A 21,968-nucleotide genomic window follows, 5' to 3' on the forward strand; every position below is an offset into this window, starting at 1 on the left:
TCTTCTGCCACAAAGATATCCTATTTATTTCCATTACATTTTTGTGGGAAATATATATGTGTGTGTGTGTGTGTGTGTGTGTGTAATTAATATATAATAACTTGTATAACCTCTTTTATTTCAGATTGTGATGTAATACAAAAATATACTTTGTCTTTTTCCCCAGTTTCTGCCACAGAGCTCCTAAAACTCTTGGAATTTCCTGAGTGTCTTTGTTGTTCATTATGAGCCCCTGCATCATACCTGTGTTTCTACTAATGAGATGAATTAGGGTGGGACCCCCTTGATTGCTTCAGGGTATAGTTGGTCATCAAAAAGACCAAGTGATTAGAGAGTTGGAACTTTTAGCTCCACGCCTCAACCTCTAGGGAGACAAGGTGGGGTGCTGGAGATTGAGCTCTATAAAAACTCTTGAATATGAAGCTTTGGAGAGATTCTGAAATAGTGAACACATCCACATGCAAGGAGGGTGGAGCACCCCAACTCCACAGCGACAGAAGCTCCTGCACCAGGGACCCTTCTAGACCTTGCCCGATGTCCTTCTTCATCTGGCTATTCATTTGTATTCTTTATAATATACTGGTAAACATAGTAATGTGGCTTTCTGAGTTCTGTGAACTGTTCTAGCAAATTACTGAACCTGAAGAGGAAGTCATGGGAACCCCCAATATATAGCTGGTCAGTCAGAAGTATGGGGTGACCCAATATTTTCAACTGGCATCTGGAATGAGGGCAGTCTTTTGAGACTGTGCCCTCAAACCTGTGAAGTCTCATTCTATCTCTAGGTAGTCAGACATGAATTTTGGACATTGAGTGGTATCCACAGAAGATCAAAAAATTGGTTAGTGTCAGAAAACATCCCAGACAAATATAAGTAATTAAAGATAATTTTGTCTAGGTTTTTTACTTGGATATAAAATATTAATTTCAACTTTGTCTTTTAAAAAATTTCTCTACTATGTATTTGTCTTTTTCATTTAATTGACTTCCTTTTATCACCATGGATTACTATCATCCATTTCCCACAAGCTCAGCACTGCTCAAGCCCAAGGACACAACCGAAACAATTCCTCAATCCCATCTTTGCAAGTCTATTTTCCTGCGAACACTCATGATACAAAACCTTTATCAGTCAAGGGCTAATCCAAGCACATAAACATCACTGTAATGTGAACACACGAAATTTACAGAATTATTAACCATAACAGAAATTAATTATGAGTATAAAGAAAACTGTACAGAATAGCCTGTGTTTGAGGTAACAGTGTTCAAAAGGGAAACCAGGCCTCCTCCCCAAGGCTAGGATTCAGACCTGATCGCAGAAAGAGAAATTGCATTTGACTGTATTGTGGAGAAGTTTATTCGGTTGCAACCACCAAAGCTGGTCTACCATTGCCAGGCAAGTAGGAAACACTCCTCTGGGGTGCATGGAGGCTGAGGCTGGCACTTAGATGCTTAGCAGGAGTCAAGCTGGGAAGCCACTTGCAAGCATAGTAGTAAAAGGCCTAAGAAACACAGTGTCCTTTTCAGGAGTGCCACAGTGAGTTGCTCACTAGGCCTGGGCCAGCGCCAACAGTTCAAGGTGTTGTGTGCTTGGGGCACATGATTTGGGCAGAGTGGCACTGGATGTCCCTATCTACATGCACCCTGGGAGTAATGCAGTAGGAGCAAGTAGAAACAAAAACAGAAGCAAACTGGAATTGAGAAAGACAATATCCTTTCTTCTGCAATGTCCTTCCAGCACCCTCTACTCTCAAAGTTTAACATCTTGCTCTCTGTATAGGAGATATGCTCAGAGGATCAATCTCCCTTATTACAAAGCATGGTATTAAAGGTGCGTTTTTATCCAAAAGGCAATAAATTGACAACTAGCACAAATACATATGCAACTGATGGAGGGGTTATGCTAAAATGAAGATGACAATTTAATTGGTCTTAGGTGGAGCCTGAATTTTAGGAACTTAACTCTAAACACAGTTTCCTCTACTATGTCTGGTGGGGCCAATAAACTCCTAACCATATCAACTGTCCCAAAGAAAACAATTAAAAACACGAGACAAAACACAAAAACGGTTATCTAATGGTTTGGAGAGTAAAAATTAGGAGGCAGATTCTGGAGAAGAATTAAAACTTGGCAAAAGGGATCACCACAGGGTTAGTTTTATTGATTTTGGCTTTTCGCCTCAGTGCAGACAACACTCACATCCCCATGAAGGACAGCTGTAGAACGTCAAAGCTACCACATTTCTGGCCTGAAAAGAAAGAATAGAGCTTGGGGCAATGCCAGCTGCTAGAATATGAGGTATGTGGAGGAGGCAGGAGCCACAAAAAACAGAGAGCCCTGGGGTCATATTTTGTGTATAAAGTCTGAGCAAATCTCTGGCTGAGTGCTGAATTATACATGTGTAGGACACACTGCAGGCTTGTAAGCAACCCAGCTGATGGAGAAAACAGTAACAGCAACAACAACAAACCCAAAGAATGTAACTTAGATTTGAGTTTCTATGTAAAAGTCAGAGTTCTCAGTTTGAGTTGAGTCCAATCAAGTTAACTGTCTGCTAAAACAAAAATACACATACTCTTTTCAGTTATATAACAGAATCCAGGTCACCATAACATGACATTCACAATGTCCAGGATATAATCCAAAATTACTTGAAATTTAACAAGCAACAAAATGCAACCCATTTTAAAATGGAAAAATAATCACTGAAGGGTAATGTTAAAATAACCAAAATGTCAGAGACAGTAATCAAGGACTTCAAAGCAGCTCTCCTAACTATACTCAGTGAGAGATAGGAGAATATGCTCATAATGAATGAAAAAAGAGAAAGCCCAACAGAGAAATAGAAAATATGAAAAGGGAAAAAAAGGAAGTTCCAGAACTGAAAAATACAATTTCTGAATGAAAAAGTCACTGGGTAGACTTAAGAACAGACTAAAAATTAAGAGGAAAAAGTCAGTGAAGTTGAAAATGGATCAATAAATTGAAATAAATAGATTACAATATCAGAGGAAATGGACAACAAGGCAGAAAAAATATTTGAGAAAAATGCCAAAATGCTCCCACTTTGATAAAAGATATAAATTTATAGTTTGAAGAAGCTTAGGAAGCCTCAAGTCAGATAAATATGAATAAAACCATATTTAGGCATATAGCTAACCTGTTGAGACCAAAGATAAAGAGAACAACTTGAAAACAGCAGGGGAAGATGGCACATCTTATTCAGGAGGCGAACAATTTACATAACTGTTAACTTATCAGAAATTATGGAGGCTAGAGACAATGGGATTTACATCTTTAAAAGTGCTGGAAAAAAGATCAATGTACTGCAATTTCAAATAATGGAAAAAATAAGAGAATTTGTCAAACATGTGTTACAAAAAACGCTTAGTGAAATTGTTCAAACTGAATAAGAATGATTCCAAATAAAAACTCAGATATCCAAGAAGGAATGAAGAGCACTGGAATGGTAAATATATATAAACATTAAAGATTTTTTTCCTCTTAATTTGTTTAAAATATATATGACCAAAGCAAAAGTTATGATTCTGTGTGCACTTTACAATGTACATGATATAATATGTATGATAAGCAGAAAGGTTGGTGGGATGGGGTAAATAGACCTCTACAGTCCCAGGGTGTCTACATTTTACATGGAGTAGTACAATATAATACAAAGTAGACTATAAAAAGTTAAAGATGTATATTTAATCCACAGAGCTACTGCTAGAAAATATTCAGAAGTATAGCTAAAAATCAAGTAGATAAATTAAAATGAAATTCTAAATATATCGCAATGATCTGAAAGGAGGTAGAAAGGGATGATTTAAAAAAGAGAGATGAACAGAAACAAATAATAAAATGGTAATAACATAAAATTCATTGGGAGAAGATATTTGCAAATGCATATCTGATAAAGGGTTAGTATCCAGAGGGGAGTTAGGTGGGGGGATGGGTGAAACAGGGGATGAGGATTAAAGAGTACACTTCTCATGATGAAATTTAAAAAAAAAAAAAAACTATGCCTAAAAAAATAATCATTAATTACATTAAGTGTTACTGGACAGAACACTCTAATCAGAAGGCAGAAGTTATCACAATTGACAAGAAAGAAACTTACCTGTATGCTGTCTAAATAGATACACTTAAAAATAATGCACAGATAGGGTTGAAAGAGAATGGATAGGAAATACATACAGTATACAAACAGTAATTATAAGAAGGCCAGAGTAACTATATTTATATAAGATGAAATAAACTTTAAGACAAACAGTATTACCAGAGATAGAAAAGAATAACTATTAAAGAACTAATTCATCAGGGAGACATAATAATCAGAAATATAGATGCACCTTATAACAGCTTCAAATTGGTGCTATACGTAAGTGATGAATCACTAAGTTTTACACCTGAAACCAATTTTACCATATATGTTAACTAACCAGAATTTAAATAAAAACTTGAAATAAAAAAATAACAGCTTCAAATTACATGAATCAAAAATTGACAGAATTAAAAGGAGACTGGTTAATCCCACAATCAGAAGCAGAAATTTTAACATCCTTTTCTCATCAACTGATGGGATACTAGACAAATATCAGTAAATACATAGAAGATCAAGGAAACACTGTAGATTATTTTGATTGAGTTTACATTTATACAACAATGTAATTCAGAATATACATTCTTTTTAAGTGGACATGGTACATTTATCAAGATGGATCATATCCCTGGCCACAACACAAGTCTCTATAAATTTAAATGAGCCAATTTCATATAGATCATGTTCTACTACCACAACAATATTAAATTTGAGATCAATAGCGATAAGATTCTATCTAGGGAAATCCCTTCAGAAATTGAATGACAGCCATTTAAATTTTCTATGCTCCAAAGAATAAATCACAGCCAAATTAGAAAATGGTCCAAACTAAATGATAAGGAGATTATAACAACAACACTTGTTGGGATACAGTTAAAGGATATCTTACAGGGAATTCATTAATCTCTCATGATTCTATTAGAAAAGAAGAAAGGTAGCAAATCAGTGACCTACTTAAGAAACTACAAAAGTAGAGCAACGTAATACAAAGTAAGTAGAAGGAGGGCAATAAGAAAGATAAGAAAAATTCATAAAATAAAAACCAAAAGAAACTATTAATAAATTCTGTCTCCCTCATTGTATCTGCAGCTAAAATCTCTATCAGGTTCCTCTAGCCTTTCACTTACTGTTTTCCCTCTGGCTACCTAGAATTTCAACAACTGTGGGTACATATTAGAAATGAGCCAAGGAGGACGCCTGGGTGGCTCAGTCAGTGAGCATCTGCCTTCGGCTCAGGTCATGATCCCAGGGTCCTGGGATCGAGTTCCGCATCAGGCTCCCTGCTCAGGGATCCTGCTTCTCTCTCCACCTGCCGCTTCCCGTGCTTGTGCTCTCTCTCTCTGACAAATAAATAAAATCTTTAAAAAAAAAAAAAAAGAAAGAAATCAGCCAAGGATTTGAGGATGGTTTATATTAAGATTTGGGGTTCTCCTTCTGCCGTTCCCTATTTTGTTGTATTTTTCTCAATTTCTGGCCGTAATGGCATCCCTGAACTCTGACCTCTGACTCCTTAGGTCAATAGGATTCTTACTTTCTCTTTGACTTTGATCTGCCAGCACACTGTGTTGACCGGGTAGCACCCTTAGAGCAAAGTTCTATCAGCACAGATCTTGCTCTGTGTGGAGCCCATCCACTTCAGTATTTCTCTGTGATTGATCTCCAATGCCTTAAAACAGTTTTCCAAAGTTTACCATTGTTTTCATTGGGAAGGTTATTGTGATTCAAGATCCTCTGCCCTAACCAGAAGCAGGAAGTCCCCCATATAATTTTTATCCTTAGACAAACCTAAGACAAGCACTTAGATAAGTGCTTCTCAAATTTTAATGTCCAGATGAATCATCTGAAAATCATGCTAAAATGCAGGTTCTGAATTAGTAGATCTCTAGTGGGGCCTGGGATTCCAGATTTTTAACAAGCTCCCAGTTGATACAGAAGCGATTGTCCACAGACCGCATTGAGCAGTGAAGCCCTAGACAACTAACATAATGAAGTATTTTACAGTATGATACAAGAGTTGTTGAGTTTGAAACAATGAGGGTTAACACTGCTGTTTGTGCAGAAGTGTTAGTTGTGATTGTAAATTCTTAATTTCCTTGGCCTAGGGATCTGAACAAGTGCCGGTATTGATAAAACCTACCTCTACCTTGTTAATGCTAATGGATTAAAAAGCACCATGAGCCTGATTATCTGTTAGCCAATTAAGATAAGCATTGAACTTGTCTTTATAGCATATTTATTGTGATTGGAAATATTGATGTATTCCATGTTAAATACTGGCCAATATATCAAGTACACAATTTTGTCCTGGGCACACTCAAAAAACAACCACTGAAAACATATTTTAAAAAGGACAGTTGCTAACTTTTCTCAATTAAAAAAAAAAAAAAGGACCTGAATCTCAATGGGTGATAACAATGACATTCCTTCCAAGGATCTGAAAGGAAGTTATCTCCTCCCTCCTTATAATATACATTGTCAGTCACTCCCACATGAAGAGATAACCCCTCCCTTGGCTCACCAAACCCAGTCATTAAATTACACAGATTTTATCTTCTAAATAATACACCAATCCAACTCTTACCTTCCCCATCATTTTTCTTTTTTTTAAGATTTATTCATTCATTTTTTTTGAGAGAGAGAGAGAGTGAGCACTCCTGTGAGGGGTATTGGGGGAGGGACGGGGGAGGGGAGCTAGGCTCTCAAACAGACTCTGCACTGAGTGCAGGGCCCTATGCAGGGCTCAATACCATGACTCTGAGATCAAGACCTGAGTGAAACCAAGAGTTGGAGGCTTAACCAACTACACCACCCAGGCGCCCCTCTTACTATCTCCATCTTTGCTATCACTGTTCTAAATTAAGAATTGAATACCTCCCCTGACTGCTATTCCTTTTCCCTTCAGGTCCATATCTAACACTGCCACCCAACTAATCCATTTACCCCCTCCTTAAAACTTCTGCAATATAATATTCAAGCTATTCATTGTGACATAGAAGACACTCCATGAACTGATCTCTGCCTATCACTATGGTTTCTTTTCTCATGAGTTCTTTCCTCCAAAATTATATTCCAGTAACAATAGTCTGCTCTACTTACACTGGTCATGCTATTTCTCTTCTTTATGCTTTGGCTCTACTTGGGATTTTTCTAACAATGTGATCATTCTTTTCATCTTCCACAGTCCTTGCCTACAAACACACACACACACACACACTTGAACTAAAGAATGCTATTCTATTTGTATCTGGGTCCTAAACTTACTTCTCATCTCCCTCCAGGTTCTACTTTATTTCACTTTTGAACCATCAGCCCTAATCCAGCTCCTGCAAGAAATGCCCAGAAAGGCTGGTCTAGAGTTTCTCACTGAAATGCAAATGAATCTTCTATCTATCTTTACTGTATAGAGAGATTCAGAGTGAATGTACAGAATAGTTTTGCCCTTCATAATCTAAATAGAAACCTTAAAGAATAAACATATATAAGAAAGCTCTCTCAAAATGTCTGTGATAGCTTCAGGCATAGAAACTTGAATGGTAACTGTGTCATTCTATTCTGCTGGGAAGGAAACTTACATGTTATAAAGATGAGCAAGAGTGGTCACAGAAGGGAGGGGGGACAAACAAGCAGATAGTTAAGGACAAATAAATTTCCCATGAGCCCTCATGCCTTGCAGTTCCTGAGCTTCATGAGCTTTATCTTTGAAATTCTTCAACTGTCAATCTCATAATCCTCCTTCTGTGTTCCTCTCCATTTCCAGTTCATTGATTATCTAAGACTTATTTTGCATTTCTCTGTGCCAGATTCTGTAGGAACTGTGCATACCATTGTGAACTGAATATAGTCTTGCTCTAAAATGTTCAGTATATTAGGAGAAATACATAAACTATTAAATATGGTTATAAAAACTACCAGTGGACTAAGCACAAAGTTCCTTGACCCACCTACCCACCAGTGAGGAGTGTATAAACAAGAGCCAGATTCAAGCAAATCTGTATTGGGGAAGCACCTGGCAGAGTCTCCCAGAGAAAGTTGTCGATTTTAATTCTGTCTGTGCATTTACTGCGATCATAAATACAACTCATAATTTCTTCTTGGGGGACTCCTCTGATCCTACTACCACCCACCAAATACGTGATTAAGGAAAAACAAGTGAGTCATTTCCATTTGCACTGTGTTCCTGCCATCTTAAATTAGAACCCAGGGAATTTTTTTTTTCTCAGAAAACATTTTTACATATAAAGTTTAGTTCTATAGTTATATTTCAGATAAATCAAAGGTTAAATACAATTTTGTATACTGGTTTTAGAACTTAAGCACCACTAGGGCATAAAGAAAAAACATTCCCAGTTCCGAGCAAATGGTTTACAATGCACTTACTATACCAACTTGTCACTAAGTCAGATACTTTTAGATCTTAAATTTACATACTCGGAAAACTTAGACTCAAAATTATCAAGGGACTTTAGATATTTTTTTATATTCTTTATTAAAAATACAATTTTAAATTGCTTATAGAAATGACTGGATAAAAATGAAATAAATTTAAAAATAAGGGGTAAAAGAAAAAATTTATTCCATAAATTACCTAAAGCCATGTAGAGGAAGGAAGATTATTTCACTGTCTATGACTCAGTACATCCTCACAGCTAGAGCACTTAAATCCCTGACACTCTTGTTCATATTGATGAGAAAGTCAAGCCTTTGGAATGTGAGTTTAAAATAAGAGAGGGAACACTGATATGAGGAATTCTTAATCTCAGGAAACAAACTGAGGGTTGCTGGAGTGGGGGGTGGGGTGGGACGGATGGGATGACTGGGTGATGGACACTGGGGAGGGTATGTGTTCTGGTAAGCGCTGTGAATTGTGCAAGACTGTTGAATCTCAGATCTGTACCTCTGAAACAAATAATGCAATATATGTTAAGAAAGAAAAAAAGAAGAAGAAGAATGTAGCAGCAGGGGAAGAATGAAGGGGGGGAAATCGGAGGGGGAGAAGAACCATGAGAGACAATGGACTCTGAAAAACAAACTGAGGGTTCTAGAGGGGAGGGGGTTGGGAGGATGGGTTAGCCTGGTGATGGGTATTGAGGAGGGCACGTTCTGCATGGAGCACTGGGTGTTATGCACAAACAATGAATCATGGAACACTATATCTAAAACTAATGATGTAATGTATGGGGATTAACATAACAATAAAAAAATTAAAAAAAAAATAACATGAAAAAAAAAATAAGAGAGGGAACAGAGTATGGGGTACCCTAACAGACCAGATAATTTTAAAAGACATCATGGAATTGTGGGACCCTAGGAAAAATCCTCATGTTAATTCTAATGAAAATTAACCAACTCTTCGAAAAACTGTTTCCCAGTCAGTGTCTTGTTAAGTAGTGGCAACTGGAGAAAGGTTTGCTTCCTTTGTCTTAAACTCTGACAATGGAAGTAGGGATGTTTGGAAGGCGACTGAGATAACTCAGTCTGTCTTGTTTGGGTTTCAAAGTCAAGACGTATCTGCAAGGTTAAAATTGATGGCTCATATAAACAACTCTTAGTAATGAGGTCATCTATCCAGCTAAGAAATCCAGATTTGCACTGACCCACCATTTCTGAGCATAAATTGTCATGTCACCTTTATTTTTCCTTATTTATTTATTTTTATTCTGTTTCACATACCTTACTTGAGAAAGAAGGAAATTCAACTATGTGAAGAAAATTCTGGGAGAACAAAACACTGGGGTATACCCTACTGTACCCACTGTTACTGTTATAGAGAAATAGAGGCAGAATCATTCAGAAGCAACTCAGAAGAAATAATACATGTAGGAATGCTGAAAATAATGCTGCTTTTCTGGTTTTACCTACTCAGAACTCCAGAATCTCCTCTCTGAATATCAAATGTGGTCCAGATATATATATACAAGAACAATAGGAGTGCTTTTTTTTTTTTAACTCAGAGATTTAGGGAGACAACAAGAGACTTGCTGAAAATGCCTGAACCCATAATCTGAAATGAAAACTATACAATTCCTCACATACATGAAGAATAGGAGTGTATAATGCTTTCTGAAGTTATTTCCATTCTCTGCATTAAGAAACTGGGAATGACTCTTAAATAGCATAGCTGAGGGACCAGCATGGTCCAGCTGGAATGCTCCCTTGTGTGACAGTCTACAGCAGTCCATTCCTTAATTCTGAACTCCAGTTACCACTTATCTCTTTGATACTTAAAAAGTAACATTTGAGGGGTGCCTGGGTGGCTCAGTTGGTTATGCCTCTGACTTCGGCTCAGGTCATGATCTCAGGGTCCTGGGATCGAGCCCCACGTTCAGCTCCTTGTTCAGTGGGGAGCCTGCTTCTCCCTCTGCCTGCCACTTCCCCTGCTTGTGCTCATGCACTCTCTCTCTCTGTCAAATAAATCAATATTTTTTAAAAAGTTACATTTGATGACTAAATATTTTTAGTCATCATTTTAATAAAAATTAAAAAGTTACATTTGATGACTAAATTATTTTACAGAAGGCTTTGCCTCACTTCAATATGCTCTGCAGAAGAAGAATGTGAAGGAAATGCTGCCTTTTCCTATGAACATTGAAAAAAAATTGTATCTATGTCCTCTTTTGCCATACAAGGCATTTTTTTGTGATCTGTGGTGATGAGATGTATGTTTTATACCCATTTTGGAGGAAAAGTCCCTTCTGCTTGGAGTCATTGATCTAAAACTTATGCCACCATATATAATCACCAGCACCATTGGTCACCCCTGTGGCACCATTATGGTTTATTGTGGCAAGTCTACAGAGACTGGGTTACTGAGAGATGGAAAAGGTGTTCTATAGAGGCAGAGAGGAACGAAGAAGAACGTCAAATTTTCAGAGATCATCAGAATGTGAAAGATAAAGACAAGAAATTTTGGAGCCTACTGGTCCCTTAGGCCACTAGTTCAAACAGGACTCAATTTGCCCTCTGGTTTCCAGGATGCTCAGACAGCACAGAAATGGTCAGTCATTACATGACATCTACCGGTTACATGCATCACTTCTTGGGACTTTTACCAGAATCATTAGGAAAGAGGCACTCTCTCTTTCTTGAAGGAATATGTTAGTCTGGAATCCCTGTGAATCCTGTTGGCTACCACATGGAGAGAATCAGCTGAGCAAATCTGAGGAGTGGCTGAAAGCCAGATGTGCCACAAGTCTTTTTTAGAAGTAAATAAATTCCATTTGTTATGTTTTTAACTTGAACTAGCTGAGCTGGATTTTTTGTAACTTGCATCTGAAAGAGTCACGGCTAAGACATGTTATGAAGCCAATACCGTTTTCTCCATTTAACTGCATCTTTGGAAGTATTAATAAGTCACTCAAAACTATGAAACTAAGGAATGGCTCAGACCAAATTAGAACTTTTTAAAAATCATAACTGAATTATATTCTCTTCAGGAACATGTATATATGTGCTATACCATGAGAATCCCTCCTATATTTATTAACTGCTACCCTATCTACTGGCATATACAGGGAATAATAAATGATATTAACCTTTTTATACAATAGCACTTTCACAGTCATCAACTTATTTTGGTGCTCAATCTCACCATTTCTATTCACTATCAAATTGGAGCTCCTCATCAGTAAAACAAGAAAACAAAAATGCAAGTCATAAAGCTATCGTATCTAATTCTTTATCCAAGACTCCTTTTCCCTTTTGCTAAAGTAAACTTCTCTAACAAAGGTACCACCACAATTCAATGAGTAAAGGATAGTCTTTTTTCAACAAATGCTATTGAAAGAATTGCTTACCATTTGGAAAAAGTAAACCATGAAGTTTACCTTCTACCTTACACAAAAAGTAACTTGAATCAGAGTCTTAAAATTAACAGTGAACAGATAAGTCAATAAATTAGTAAATATAAATAAGCATTGACTATGACAGAAAAAAAAGAAAAAAAATAATTTTGCTGGTTTTCAAAAACAAGGTTCTAAATTGCTCAACAAAAATGTGGGGGGGGGGGGCGCCTGGGCGGCTCAGTCGTTAGGCGTGATCAGGTCAGGTCATGATCCCAGGGCACTGGGATCGAGCCCCGCATTGGGCTCTCTGCTCCATGGGAAGCCTGCTTCTCCCTCTCCCACTTCCCCTGCTTGTGTTCCCTCTCTCGCTGTGTCTCTCTCTCTGTCAAATAAAGAAATAAAATCTTAAAAAAAAAAAAAAATGTGGTCAGGGGACTCCTCATGGCGGCGGCGGCTGCTTGAGTGCAGAGCGGTGGTGACTGAGCTGCGAGCCTGGCTGGCGTGCGCCAAGCCCCGGTCCGGCCTCCGCGTGCCCCCCCGCCCCGCCCCCGGGCATCGCACCCCTGATGCAGCGCGGGTGCTCAGCCCGCCCCGGCCGGGACGATGGTGAAGTATTTCCTGGGCCAGAGCGTGTTCTGGAGCTCCTGGGACCAAGTGTTCGCTGCCTTCTGGCAGCGGTACCCGAATCCCTGTAGCAAATATGTCTTGATGGAAGACATAGTGCGCCGGGAGGTGACCCCTGACCAGAAACTCCTGTCCCGGCGTCTCCTGACCAAGACCAACAGGATGTCCCGCTGGGCCGAGCAACTGTTTCCTGCCAATGTTGCTCACTCGGTGTACATCCTGGAGGATTCTATTGTGGACCTGCAGAACCAGACCGTGACCACCTTCACCTGGAACATCAACCACGCCCAGCTGATGGTGGTGGAGGAACGACGTGTTCATTGTGGGAACTCTGATAACAGCGGCTGGACTGAAATCCACCGGGAAGCCTGCGTCTCCTCTAGCTTATTTGGTGTCTCCAGAGCTGTCCAGGAATTTGGTCTTGCCCCGTTCAAAAGCAACGTGACCAAGACTATGAAGGGCTTTGAGTACCTGGCCAAGCTGCAAGGGGAGGCCCCTTCCAAAACCCTCGTTGAGACAGCCAAGAAAGCCAAGGAGAAGGCCAAGGAGACGGCACTGGCAGCTACAGAGAAGGCCAAGGACCTGGCCAGCAAGGCGGCCAGCAAGCAGCGGCAACAGCGGCAGCACTTCGTGTAGCCAGCCCAGGCCCCGGGGCCGTAGGACACCTGACCACCCGGCTCCAGTCCCTCTGCCCTTCCCCCTTGTACTTTACTAGTAAAAGTCAACTTCCAGCCCTTTCTGCTCTCGGGGGTGGGGATGGGGGTCGGGGCTTGAGCTGGGTGTCCTGTTTGGCACTGATGGTGCAGCTGAGGACCGGCCCAGGGAGGGAAGGTGGCTCGCTCGGGGTCACAGCGTGCAGGGGGAGGAAGCCTAGACTGTAAGTTCTGCGAGGGCAGGGGCCTTTGTTGCGTTCTCTGATGTGTCCCAGGTACCTGGAACAGCATCTAGCACCTAACAGGCACTCAATAAATAGTTCTTGAATTCAAAAGGGAAAAAAATGTGGATAGGGGCCATAGGTGGCTGCGTCAGTTAAGACTCTGACTCTTGGTTTCAGCTCATGATCTCATGGGTCAGTGAGAGCAAGCCCTGTTTTGGGCTCCCCACTCAGCAGGGAGTCTGCTTGAAGAGAATGCCCCTTCCCCCACTCGCTGGCTCATTCTCTCGCTCTCTCAAATAAATAAATAAATCTTTTTTAAAAAATGTGGATCATGTAGCAGAGCTTGGGAGCCTGTAGCTAAAATAAGTTTCTTTTTTTGTTGGGATGAAGAACAGAGCCATTGATCATCTATTATGTTAGTATTTAAGATCCTAGCAGGAATTGGTCTGTTTGTATGGTACCCTGTGGTAACTATAGCATCTAAAAGAATGCCTGCCATGTATCTTGTTTTGTTTTTTAACCAGTGTGATTTCATCTTTTTTATTGGATGAACTTTTTCACTTATAATAGTTATAAATTTACAGAATTTTTGCAAAGATAGTACAGAGGGTTTCTCTATACCCTCCACCCAGTTCCTTATTATTAACATCTTACATTAGTATAATACATTTGTCACAAGTAGTGAATACGTATTGATACATTATTATTAACTAAAGTCTATACTTCATTCAGATTCTCTCAGTCTTTTTCCTAATTTTTTTTTTTTTTTTCTCTTCTAGGATCCCATCTGGATACTGCATTAAATTTAGTAGTCATCTCTGTTTAGACTCCTCTTGCTGTAACAATTTCTTAGACTTTCTTTGGTTTGGATGATCTTGAATTTTTGAGGCATATTGATAAGGTGTTTTGTATAATGTCTCTCAACTGGGAGCTGTTTCCTGTTTCTTTCTCCTGATTAAACTGGAGTGATATGTTTTGAGGAAGACAGACCACAGAGGTAAAGAGCCATTCTCAACACATCATACAAAGGATACATAATATCAACAGGACTCATCAGTGTTGCTATTACCCTTGATTACCAGGTTTGATCACCAGAGACTGTCAAGTTTCTCCACCATAAAGGTATTGTTTTTTCTCTTTCCAACTGTATATATTAGAAGAAATTCACTATGCAAAGCCTACACTTAAGGAATGGGGTTGTTTTGAACCCTGGTTATTAAAAATAATAACCTTGTTATTAAAAAAAAACAAAAAAGCTTCTTTATTTAAACTTTTGAATACACAAAAATATAAAGGGGAAAATAAAACTATAACAACTAAAATGACTATTTTGGAAAACATTGCTTCATGCATTTCTCTATTAATACACATACATATATACACATATACTGACACCTCACACTCAAATATATAATTTTATATGAACGGGATCATATCACATTAGCTGCTTTTTATTATGTATTCATGGTTTAAATGAAGTTTCTTGTTTTTTTGTTTTGTTTTGTTTTTTTAGCTTATCTCTGCTCAACATTCTCCTATCTTTCCTAACACAACCTTTCTCCATTCTTCAAAACCAAGGCTTCCAAGTTGTGCATAATTTTGGCCTCTAATATTTATATATATGTAATATATATACACACACATATATACAATTACATGTATACTTATACAATTATATGTAATTTTACAAAAAATAGGATGCTATTATATACCTATCTATGTCTAGCTTAGACAGGCAGTAGATTCAGCTGTTAAGTCTCCTGAGGCAAGAGAAACAAAAGCAAAAATAAACTATCAGAACTTCATCAAATATAAAACTTCTGCACAGCGAAGGAAACAATCAACAAAACTAAAGGCAACCTACAGAGTGGGAGAAGATATTTGCAAATGACATATCTGATAAAGGGTTAGTATCCAAAATCCATAAAGAACTTACAAAGCTCAACACCCCAAAAATGAATAATCCAATTAAAACATGGGCAGAAGACATGAATAGACATTTTTCCAAAGAAGATATACAGATAGATGGCCAACAGACACATGAAAGTATGCTCAACAACACTGATCATCAGGGAAATGCAAATCAAATCTACAATGAGATATCACCTCACGCCTGTCAGAATGGCTTACATCAACAACACAAGAAATAACAGGTGTTGATGAGGATGCAGAGAAAGGGGAAACCTCGTGCACAGTTGGTGGGATTGCAAACTGGTGCAGCTACTCTGGAAAACAGTGAAGAGGTTTCTCAAAAAGTTAAAAATAGAACTACCCTACTATCCAGCAATTGCACTACTAGGTATTTACCCAAAGGATACAAAAATACTAATTCAAAGGGTTACGTGCACCTCAATGAATATAGCAGCATTATCAACAATAGCCAAACTATGGAAAGAGCCCAAGTGTCCATCAACTGATGAATGGATAAAGAAGATGTGGTGTGTGTGTGTGTGTGTGTGTGTGTGTGTGTGTGTGTGTGTGATGGAATATTACTCAGCCATAAAAAAGAATGAAATCTTGCCATTTGCAACAACATAGATAGAACTAGAGTACAATGCCAAGCAAAATAAGTCAGTCCGAGAAAGACAAATACCATATGATTTCACTCATATGTGGAATTTAAGAAACAAACAAAGGGGAAAAAAGAGAGAGAGAAAGAGACAAACCAAGAAACAGATTCTCAACTATAGAGAACAAACTGATGGTTACCAGACAGGAGGTAGGTGGGGGTGTGTGTTAATAGGTGATGGGGATTAAGGAGTGCACTTGTGATGAGCACCGGGTGATCTATGGAAATGCTAAACTGTACTGTATTGTACACCTGAAACTAATATTACATTGTGTGTTAACTAACTGGAATTTAAATAAAAACTTTAAAAAAAGAGTATAAATTCTGGAGCCAGACTGAGACTATCCTCTAGGTTCCCATGTTAATTACCTGGGTGACATTGAACTAAATTCTCTGTACTTCATCTTTCTCATGTGTAAAAAAGGAATAATAGAAACACTTACTTGACAAAGAGATTGAGAAGACTAAAGGATTTAGTAGAAGTGTAAAAAGATTCAAGAAATGTTAGCAGTTGCTGGTTTATTATTATTATCATTATTATTATTTTCAAATAACAATACAAAAATCCCTCAGTCCCTCCAAGTCAACTAGCATAGGCGCAACCACATAAAATTCCATGTTACAAAGACAAACAAAAAATGATGGACATTTTCCTTCTCATTTTTTTTGTCATTACAATAATACTGCAATAAACATCTTTTCATACAATGAACATACATTCATACAATCTTTTTGCACTTGGTCTTTTACATGTAAGGAACAGATTCACTGGGGAAATATTGCTGGTTTGATTTGTATATGTATTTTCATTTTTAATGGATTTGCCAACATTCTAAAATTGTTATAATTATTATTTTAGCAGTAATGTATGAGAATACACATTTATAATATCCCTATGATATCCCTATGAGCAATAGATATTGTCACTCTTTCTTATTCTTTGTAAATTGTGAATATAATCTTATATCTCAGTATAACTTTGACTTAAATCACTCTCCTGTTGCAGAGATTAACTTTTTGATATATGTTTGTGGTCACTTGAATTTTCCTTTTTGAGATTTTTCTTGTTTATATCCTTTGCTCATTTTTCTGTGAAGATGTTACCCATTTGTAAGAATTATTTTTATATGAACTTTATCTGTGAAATGGATACCAAATATTTTCCATAATCTATCTTTTATATATTAAATTTGTTTAGGATAATTTACATCATTTTTAAAACACATAATTATATAATTATTTTTTCCATTTTAAAATGAGTTTTCTAAGTTTTCTGTATTGTATATCTTTTTTATCTAAGAATTATTTGGACCATGTTTCTTAATTTCATAATAGAAAGATTATTGCAGTCTTTTTACTATCCTATAGTATTAGGGTTTTTTTTTTGAATGGAGGTCTCAATCCTCTAAATTTGTTTTTACAGACAACTGAGACAGTGGTTTTCAAACATCACTGTGCATTCAAGTCACCTGGAAGACTTTCCAAAACACAGATGGTTGGACCGCATCACCAAATTTCTGTTTCAATATCTATTAGGATTTCTAACTACTTCCCAGATGATGTTGGTCCTACTGGTTCAGGGCCTGCATTATGAAAATCACTAAATGCTCACAACACAGAGTTTGAAAAATACTAATAAATAAGGAAAACTTTCAATAGAGGCTTAGACATTGATGCTCAGTACCTTTTTCAAGGTCATGCATTTAAAAATGACAGATCAATATCTCCCGACTCCCAGAAAAGTAATGACTCAACCACATCATACCATCTCCCTAGGTTCACTAGAAGACTGAAGATTCTATCAGTTACATCTATGCAGGTGGAAAGGGCTAGGAGTTCCATGTTCATGCAGAGACCCAGAGAACCAATTAGAAGAGACAATCTTGAAGAATTTTATACATAGGACTGGAGGTTAATCTGAGCTACTTCTGTGATTTGAAGCCTCACAGATTTAAGAATGCAAAGGCAAAGCTGGAAATAGTTCATGAAAAAGCATAGAATAAACAGTAGGCTTAGAGTGTAGAAAGAAGGGCGAAGTAAGAATAGTTGCTTTGGAGTCATTAGAGCTAAAAAAAATGTTGATAATAAATTGATCAAATCAAGGAGAGCTTCTAAATCAAGGAGAAGGCTAGAGGTTAATATGACATTTAAGGTTTTAAAATGTAATAATTCAATTAGCAAGTACAAAACTAAAAAACATGACTAATAAAAAGCCACTATGACCTACACAGTTGGCATAATGCAAATTGTGTGCTGCTGATTACAATCTGGCTCCACAAGTTAAAATTTTGGATGAGTATAAAAATTAGAGATGGCAAAACTGGAGCTCATTGAGCCTAAATAACTTGCCCAATATCAATATGTCCAGTAAGCCTCCTAGCTACTAGTGGGCCTTGTGTGTCTAAAACCACTTTGTTCACTATGCCATAAATGAATAGTTTGATCGACGACCCGGGGGGAACATCTATATTTCTGTGCAAAGCAGGACGTTTTGTTAGTGAAATAGCCTATCATCAATAGTAGTTGTGGGAAAACATAGTGGGTGGCTTTTTGCCTGGGACTATAGCCCATTGGACAATCCTGAAGATGAGGCAGGGGCTGATGGAAACACAGCCACATCTGCAATCTCATTCCATTTTGAGACCCATCCTCTAAGCGACTCAAATGCACCTGGACACAACACAAACAGATTTTTATTTTTAAGATTCACATACAATTTTCTTTTGCATCCCAGAAACAGCATCATCCTTTTCCCCCCTTCATGTGCCTGAAACCTACCTACTTTTTTTGTCCATGTTTTTTGTGTCATTTACTATAGTCATTTTGAAACATTCTCCTCCACAGCCTGCCAGCTGGAACTGTCCTTCAATGTCTAACCCTTCAGATCTCTACTTCTGTATGAAACACATTGCAATAGTATAATTAAAGTGGTTCTGTTCTGCTGTATGTTGTCTAACATTTTGCTTTGTACCTGAGAGAGTTATTTATTCTAGCGGCCACAGAATCTTTGGGAATTGGTAGCTCCCCATGAGGGTCAGTAGGCAGCATGAAGAACAGATGACAGCCTGCAATGCCTCCTTCGCATTTCCGTAAAGAGATCTGACATTTACAAAGAACTGCATGTTGCCTTTCCCCACAAATCTCCAAAGACTCCATAAAAATAAAAGGCTTAATGATTATTCCTTCACATTTGATATGCTTTTAAAAGTGCAAGATAAGCTGTTCTTGGTTAAATGGAAAGGCTTACCACAGGGGGCATGGTGGAACCATCTCTAAGAATTCCCATCAGTATACAGGAACAATACATGTCAGAGAACCCTTTCCTAGAAATTGCAGTGCCAGTTCTGGAGCTAAGAATTGCTGTTCAGGGAAGGTCTTTGGGTTCTTAAGAATCAATATGCCTCTTCCTACAGTTCTCTTAAATTTAGATCTGGTAGAATCAGGTAGCATTTAAGCTACCCTAGAGTTAATTGTATTTCCATTTCCTCTGTTCATGAAAGAAATTTGAAAGCACCTGAAGTCCATTCTTAAATAACTGAGATAAACTTCCTTTAATGATAGATAACACCTTGAACTAGAGATTCAAACAAATTCCAAAAGTTAATCTATCCTTGGATCTTTTAAATTGCATATAAAAACCTTCATGCATTAATAAGAAATGACTTCACTTTATTAATACTGCTTTATTTTTAATTTTCTGATCTAAATACAGATTACTTAAAAAGAAATTTTCTGTAATATTTCCTTCATGCAGAATTTAGAGAAGTGCTGAGATTAACTAATCTCTTCTATGGTAAATAATTTAAGTAGGAAAAAAGTTAATCAATAAAAAAGTAAAAGGAGCTTTAGTGACATTCTAAAGTAAAACCCAAGGACAGTTGTGATGTGGATCAAGTCCCGTTTCTCCCTCCATGTCACATACAAAGTATGGAAACCTGGCTTAAACGAATCAATGCGGGTTTGGTAGGGCAGGGAAGAAATGACTCAAGTACATGAGCAGGAGAAATAGCCATTTCCAGAGGATACTCACTCACAGTGGATACGGCCACAAAGACTGTTAAGGGGAAGAACAATGACTCCTTAATCCTGCTTCTTTTCTCCTACTCTCTGTCTCAGCCAGTCTCCATTTAAATAATTGTCATTACAGGAAAAATGAAGAACATAGTATTCTCTTGTTAAAAAAAAAAAAAAAAGGCCCTTTATGGTAGAACCTGATGAGTCACATTTTCTTTTTAAATTGTTACATTCTCCAGAATTTCATTAATCCCTGAATTTTCATAGAGTATTATGAAATATATCCCTACATTATGAAGTGTTTAAATTGACAAATAGTTTAGAATAAAAATAACAGGAACACCCATATACTCACCACTCAGTTTAAGAAATAGAATTGCTGCCTGTACCTGAGATATTTTCTGTATATACCTGAATGAGGGTATTACATTCCCTCTGCTCAGCCTTGCCCTGCTTTTCTTTTTTTAGTTTTATCAAGTTAATATACAGTATACAGCTTATTTGTTTTTGAATTTTATGTTAGTGGACTCATGATGTACACACTGTTTCATGACATTTTTTCTTGTTTTTATGATTCGTCCATGTTGGTGCTTGTGCCTATACTTTATTTTTACTACTATATATTGTATCATTAAATGATATACCACAATTTATTTATCCGTTCTATTGTTAGCAGATATTTGGGATGTTTCCAGTTTTTAAAATCTATTTCCATTTTTACCATCAATTTTTTTAAAAATGTCAACCTCAAGATTCTCGACATCAATAATTATAGAGGGAATGCAAATCAAAACCACGATAACATATTACCTGTCAGAATGGCTAGAATCAAAAAGACAAGAAATAACAAATATTGGGGAGGATGTAAAAAAAAAAAGGAACCCTCATACACTGTTGGTGGGAATGTAAATTGGTGCAACCACTGTGGAATACAGCATGGAGGTTCCTCAAACAATCAAAAATAGAAATGCCAGATGATCCAGTAATTCTACCACTGTGTATTTACCCAAAGAAAATGAAAACACTAATTCAAAAAGATATATGCATCCCTGTGTTTATTGTAGCATTATTTACAATAGCCAAGATATGGAAGCAACTCAAGTGTCCACTGACAGATGAATGGATAAAGATGTGAGATATTATTTATATTATATATATCTATATATCATGGAATTTATATATAATATATATATATTTATCATGTAATATTACTCAGCCATAAAAAAAGAATAAGATCTTGCCATTTGCGACAACACGGATGGAACTAGATTGGTTATTATGCTGAGTGAAAGGAGTCAGAAAGAGAGAGACAAATACCATATGATTTCACTTATATGTGGAATATAAAAAACAAAACAAATGAACAATCACAAAAGCAGAAACAGATTCATAAATACAGAGAACAACTGATGGTTGCCAGAGGGGAGGGGGTGGGGGATGGACAAAAAGAGTGAAGGAGAGCGGGAGATACAGGCTTGCAGTTTTGGAATGAATAAGTCATGGAGATGATAGGCACAGCATAGGGAATATAATTAATGGTACTGTAATAGTGTTGTATAGTAACAGATGGTAGCTACACTTGTGATGAGCATAGCTTAATGTATAGACTTGTCAAATCACTATGTTGTACAACTGAAACATTGTGTGTGAACTATATTTCACTAAAAGAAAATTAAGGCCAGACCTCCCTAGAAGTTGAAAGAAAAGTACAATATACCCTTCACCTACATTAATCGTTAATAACATTTAGCTACATTTGTAGTTTTTTTCCATATTTTTTCCCATATCCACTTTTTCCATATTAAAAGTTGTGGGATACAGAAAAATCTGTGGTTGAAGGCAAATTTATAGCTCATGGATTCCACCAAGAATTTCAGTAAGCTGCTATGTATCATTAATACCTTTTATTCTAGAATAGTTCTTCAGCATTTTAGAGAATGTCTCAGAATTTTGATTTGGCTAATGGTTTCCTCATGATCACATTTACATTAAAAATC

General features: G+C 37.3%; 1 pseudogene; it reads left to right on the forward strand.

Moving 5' to 3' along the window:
* Window positions 1-12,242: 12,242 nt before the first annotated feature.
* LOC118529898 (PRELI domain-containing protein 1, mitochondrial pseudogene) lies at window positions 12,243-13,238 on the forward strand (annotated as a pseudogene).
* Window positions 13,239-21,968: the final 8,730 nt, after the last annotated feature.

The sequence above is a fragment of the Halichoerus grypus genome, chromosome 1 (assembly GCF_964656455.1).
Source record: "Halichoerus grypus chromosome 1, mHalGry1.hap1.1, whole genome shotgun sequence".
Classification (NCBI taxonomy): Eukaryota; Metazoa; Chordata; class Mammalia; order Carnivora; family Phocidae; genus Halichoerus; species Halichoerus grypus.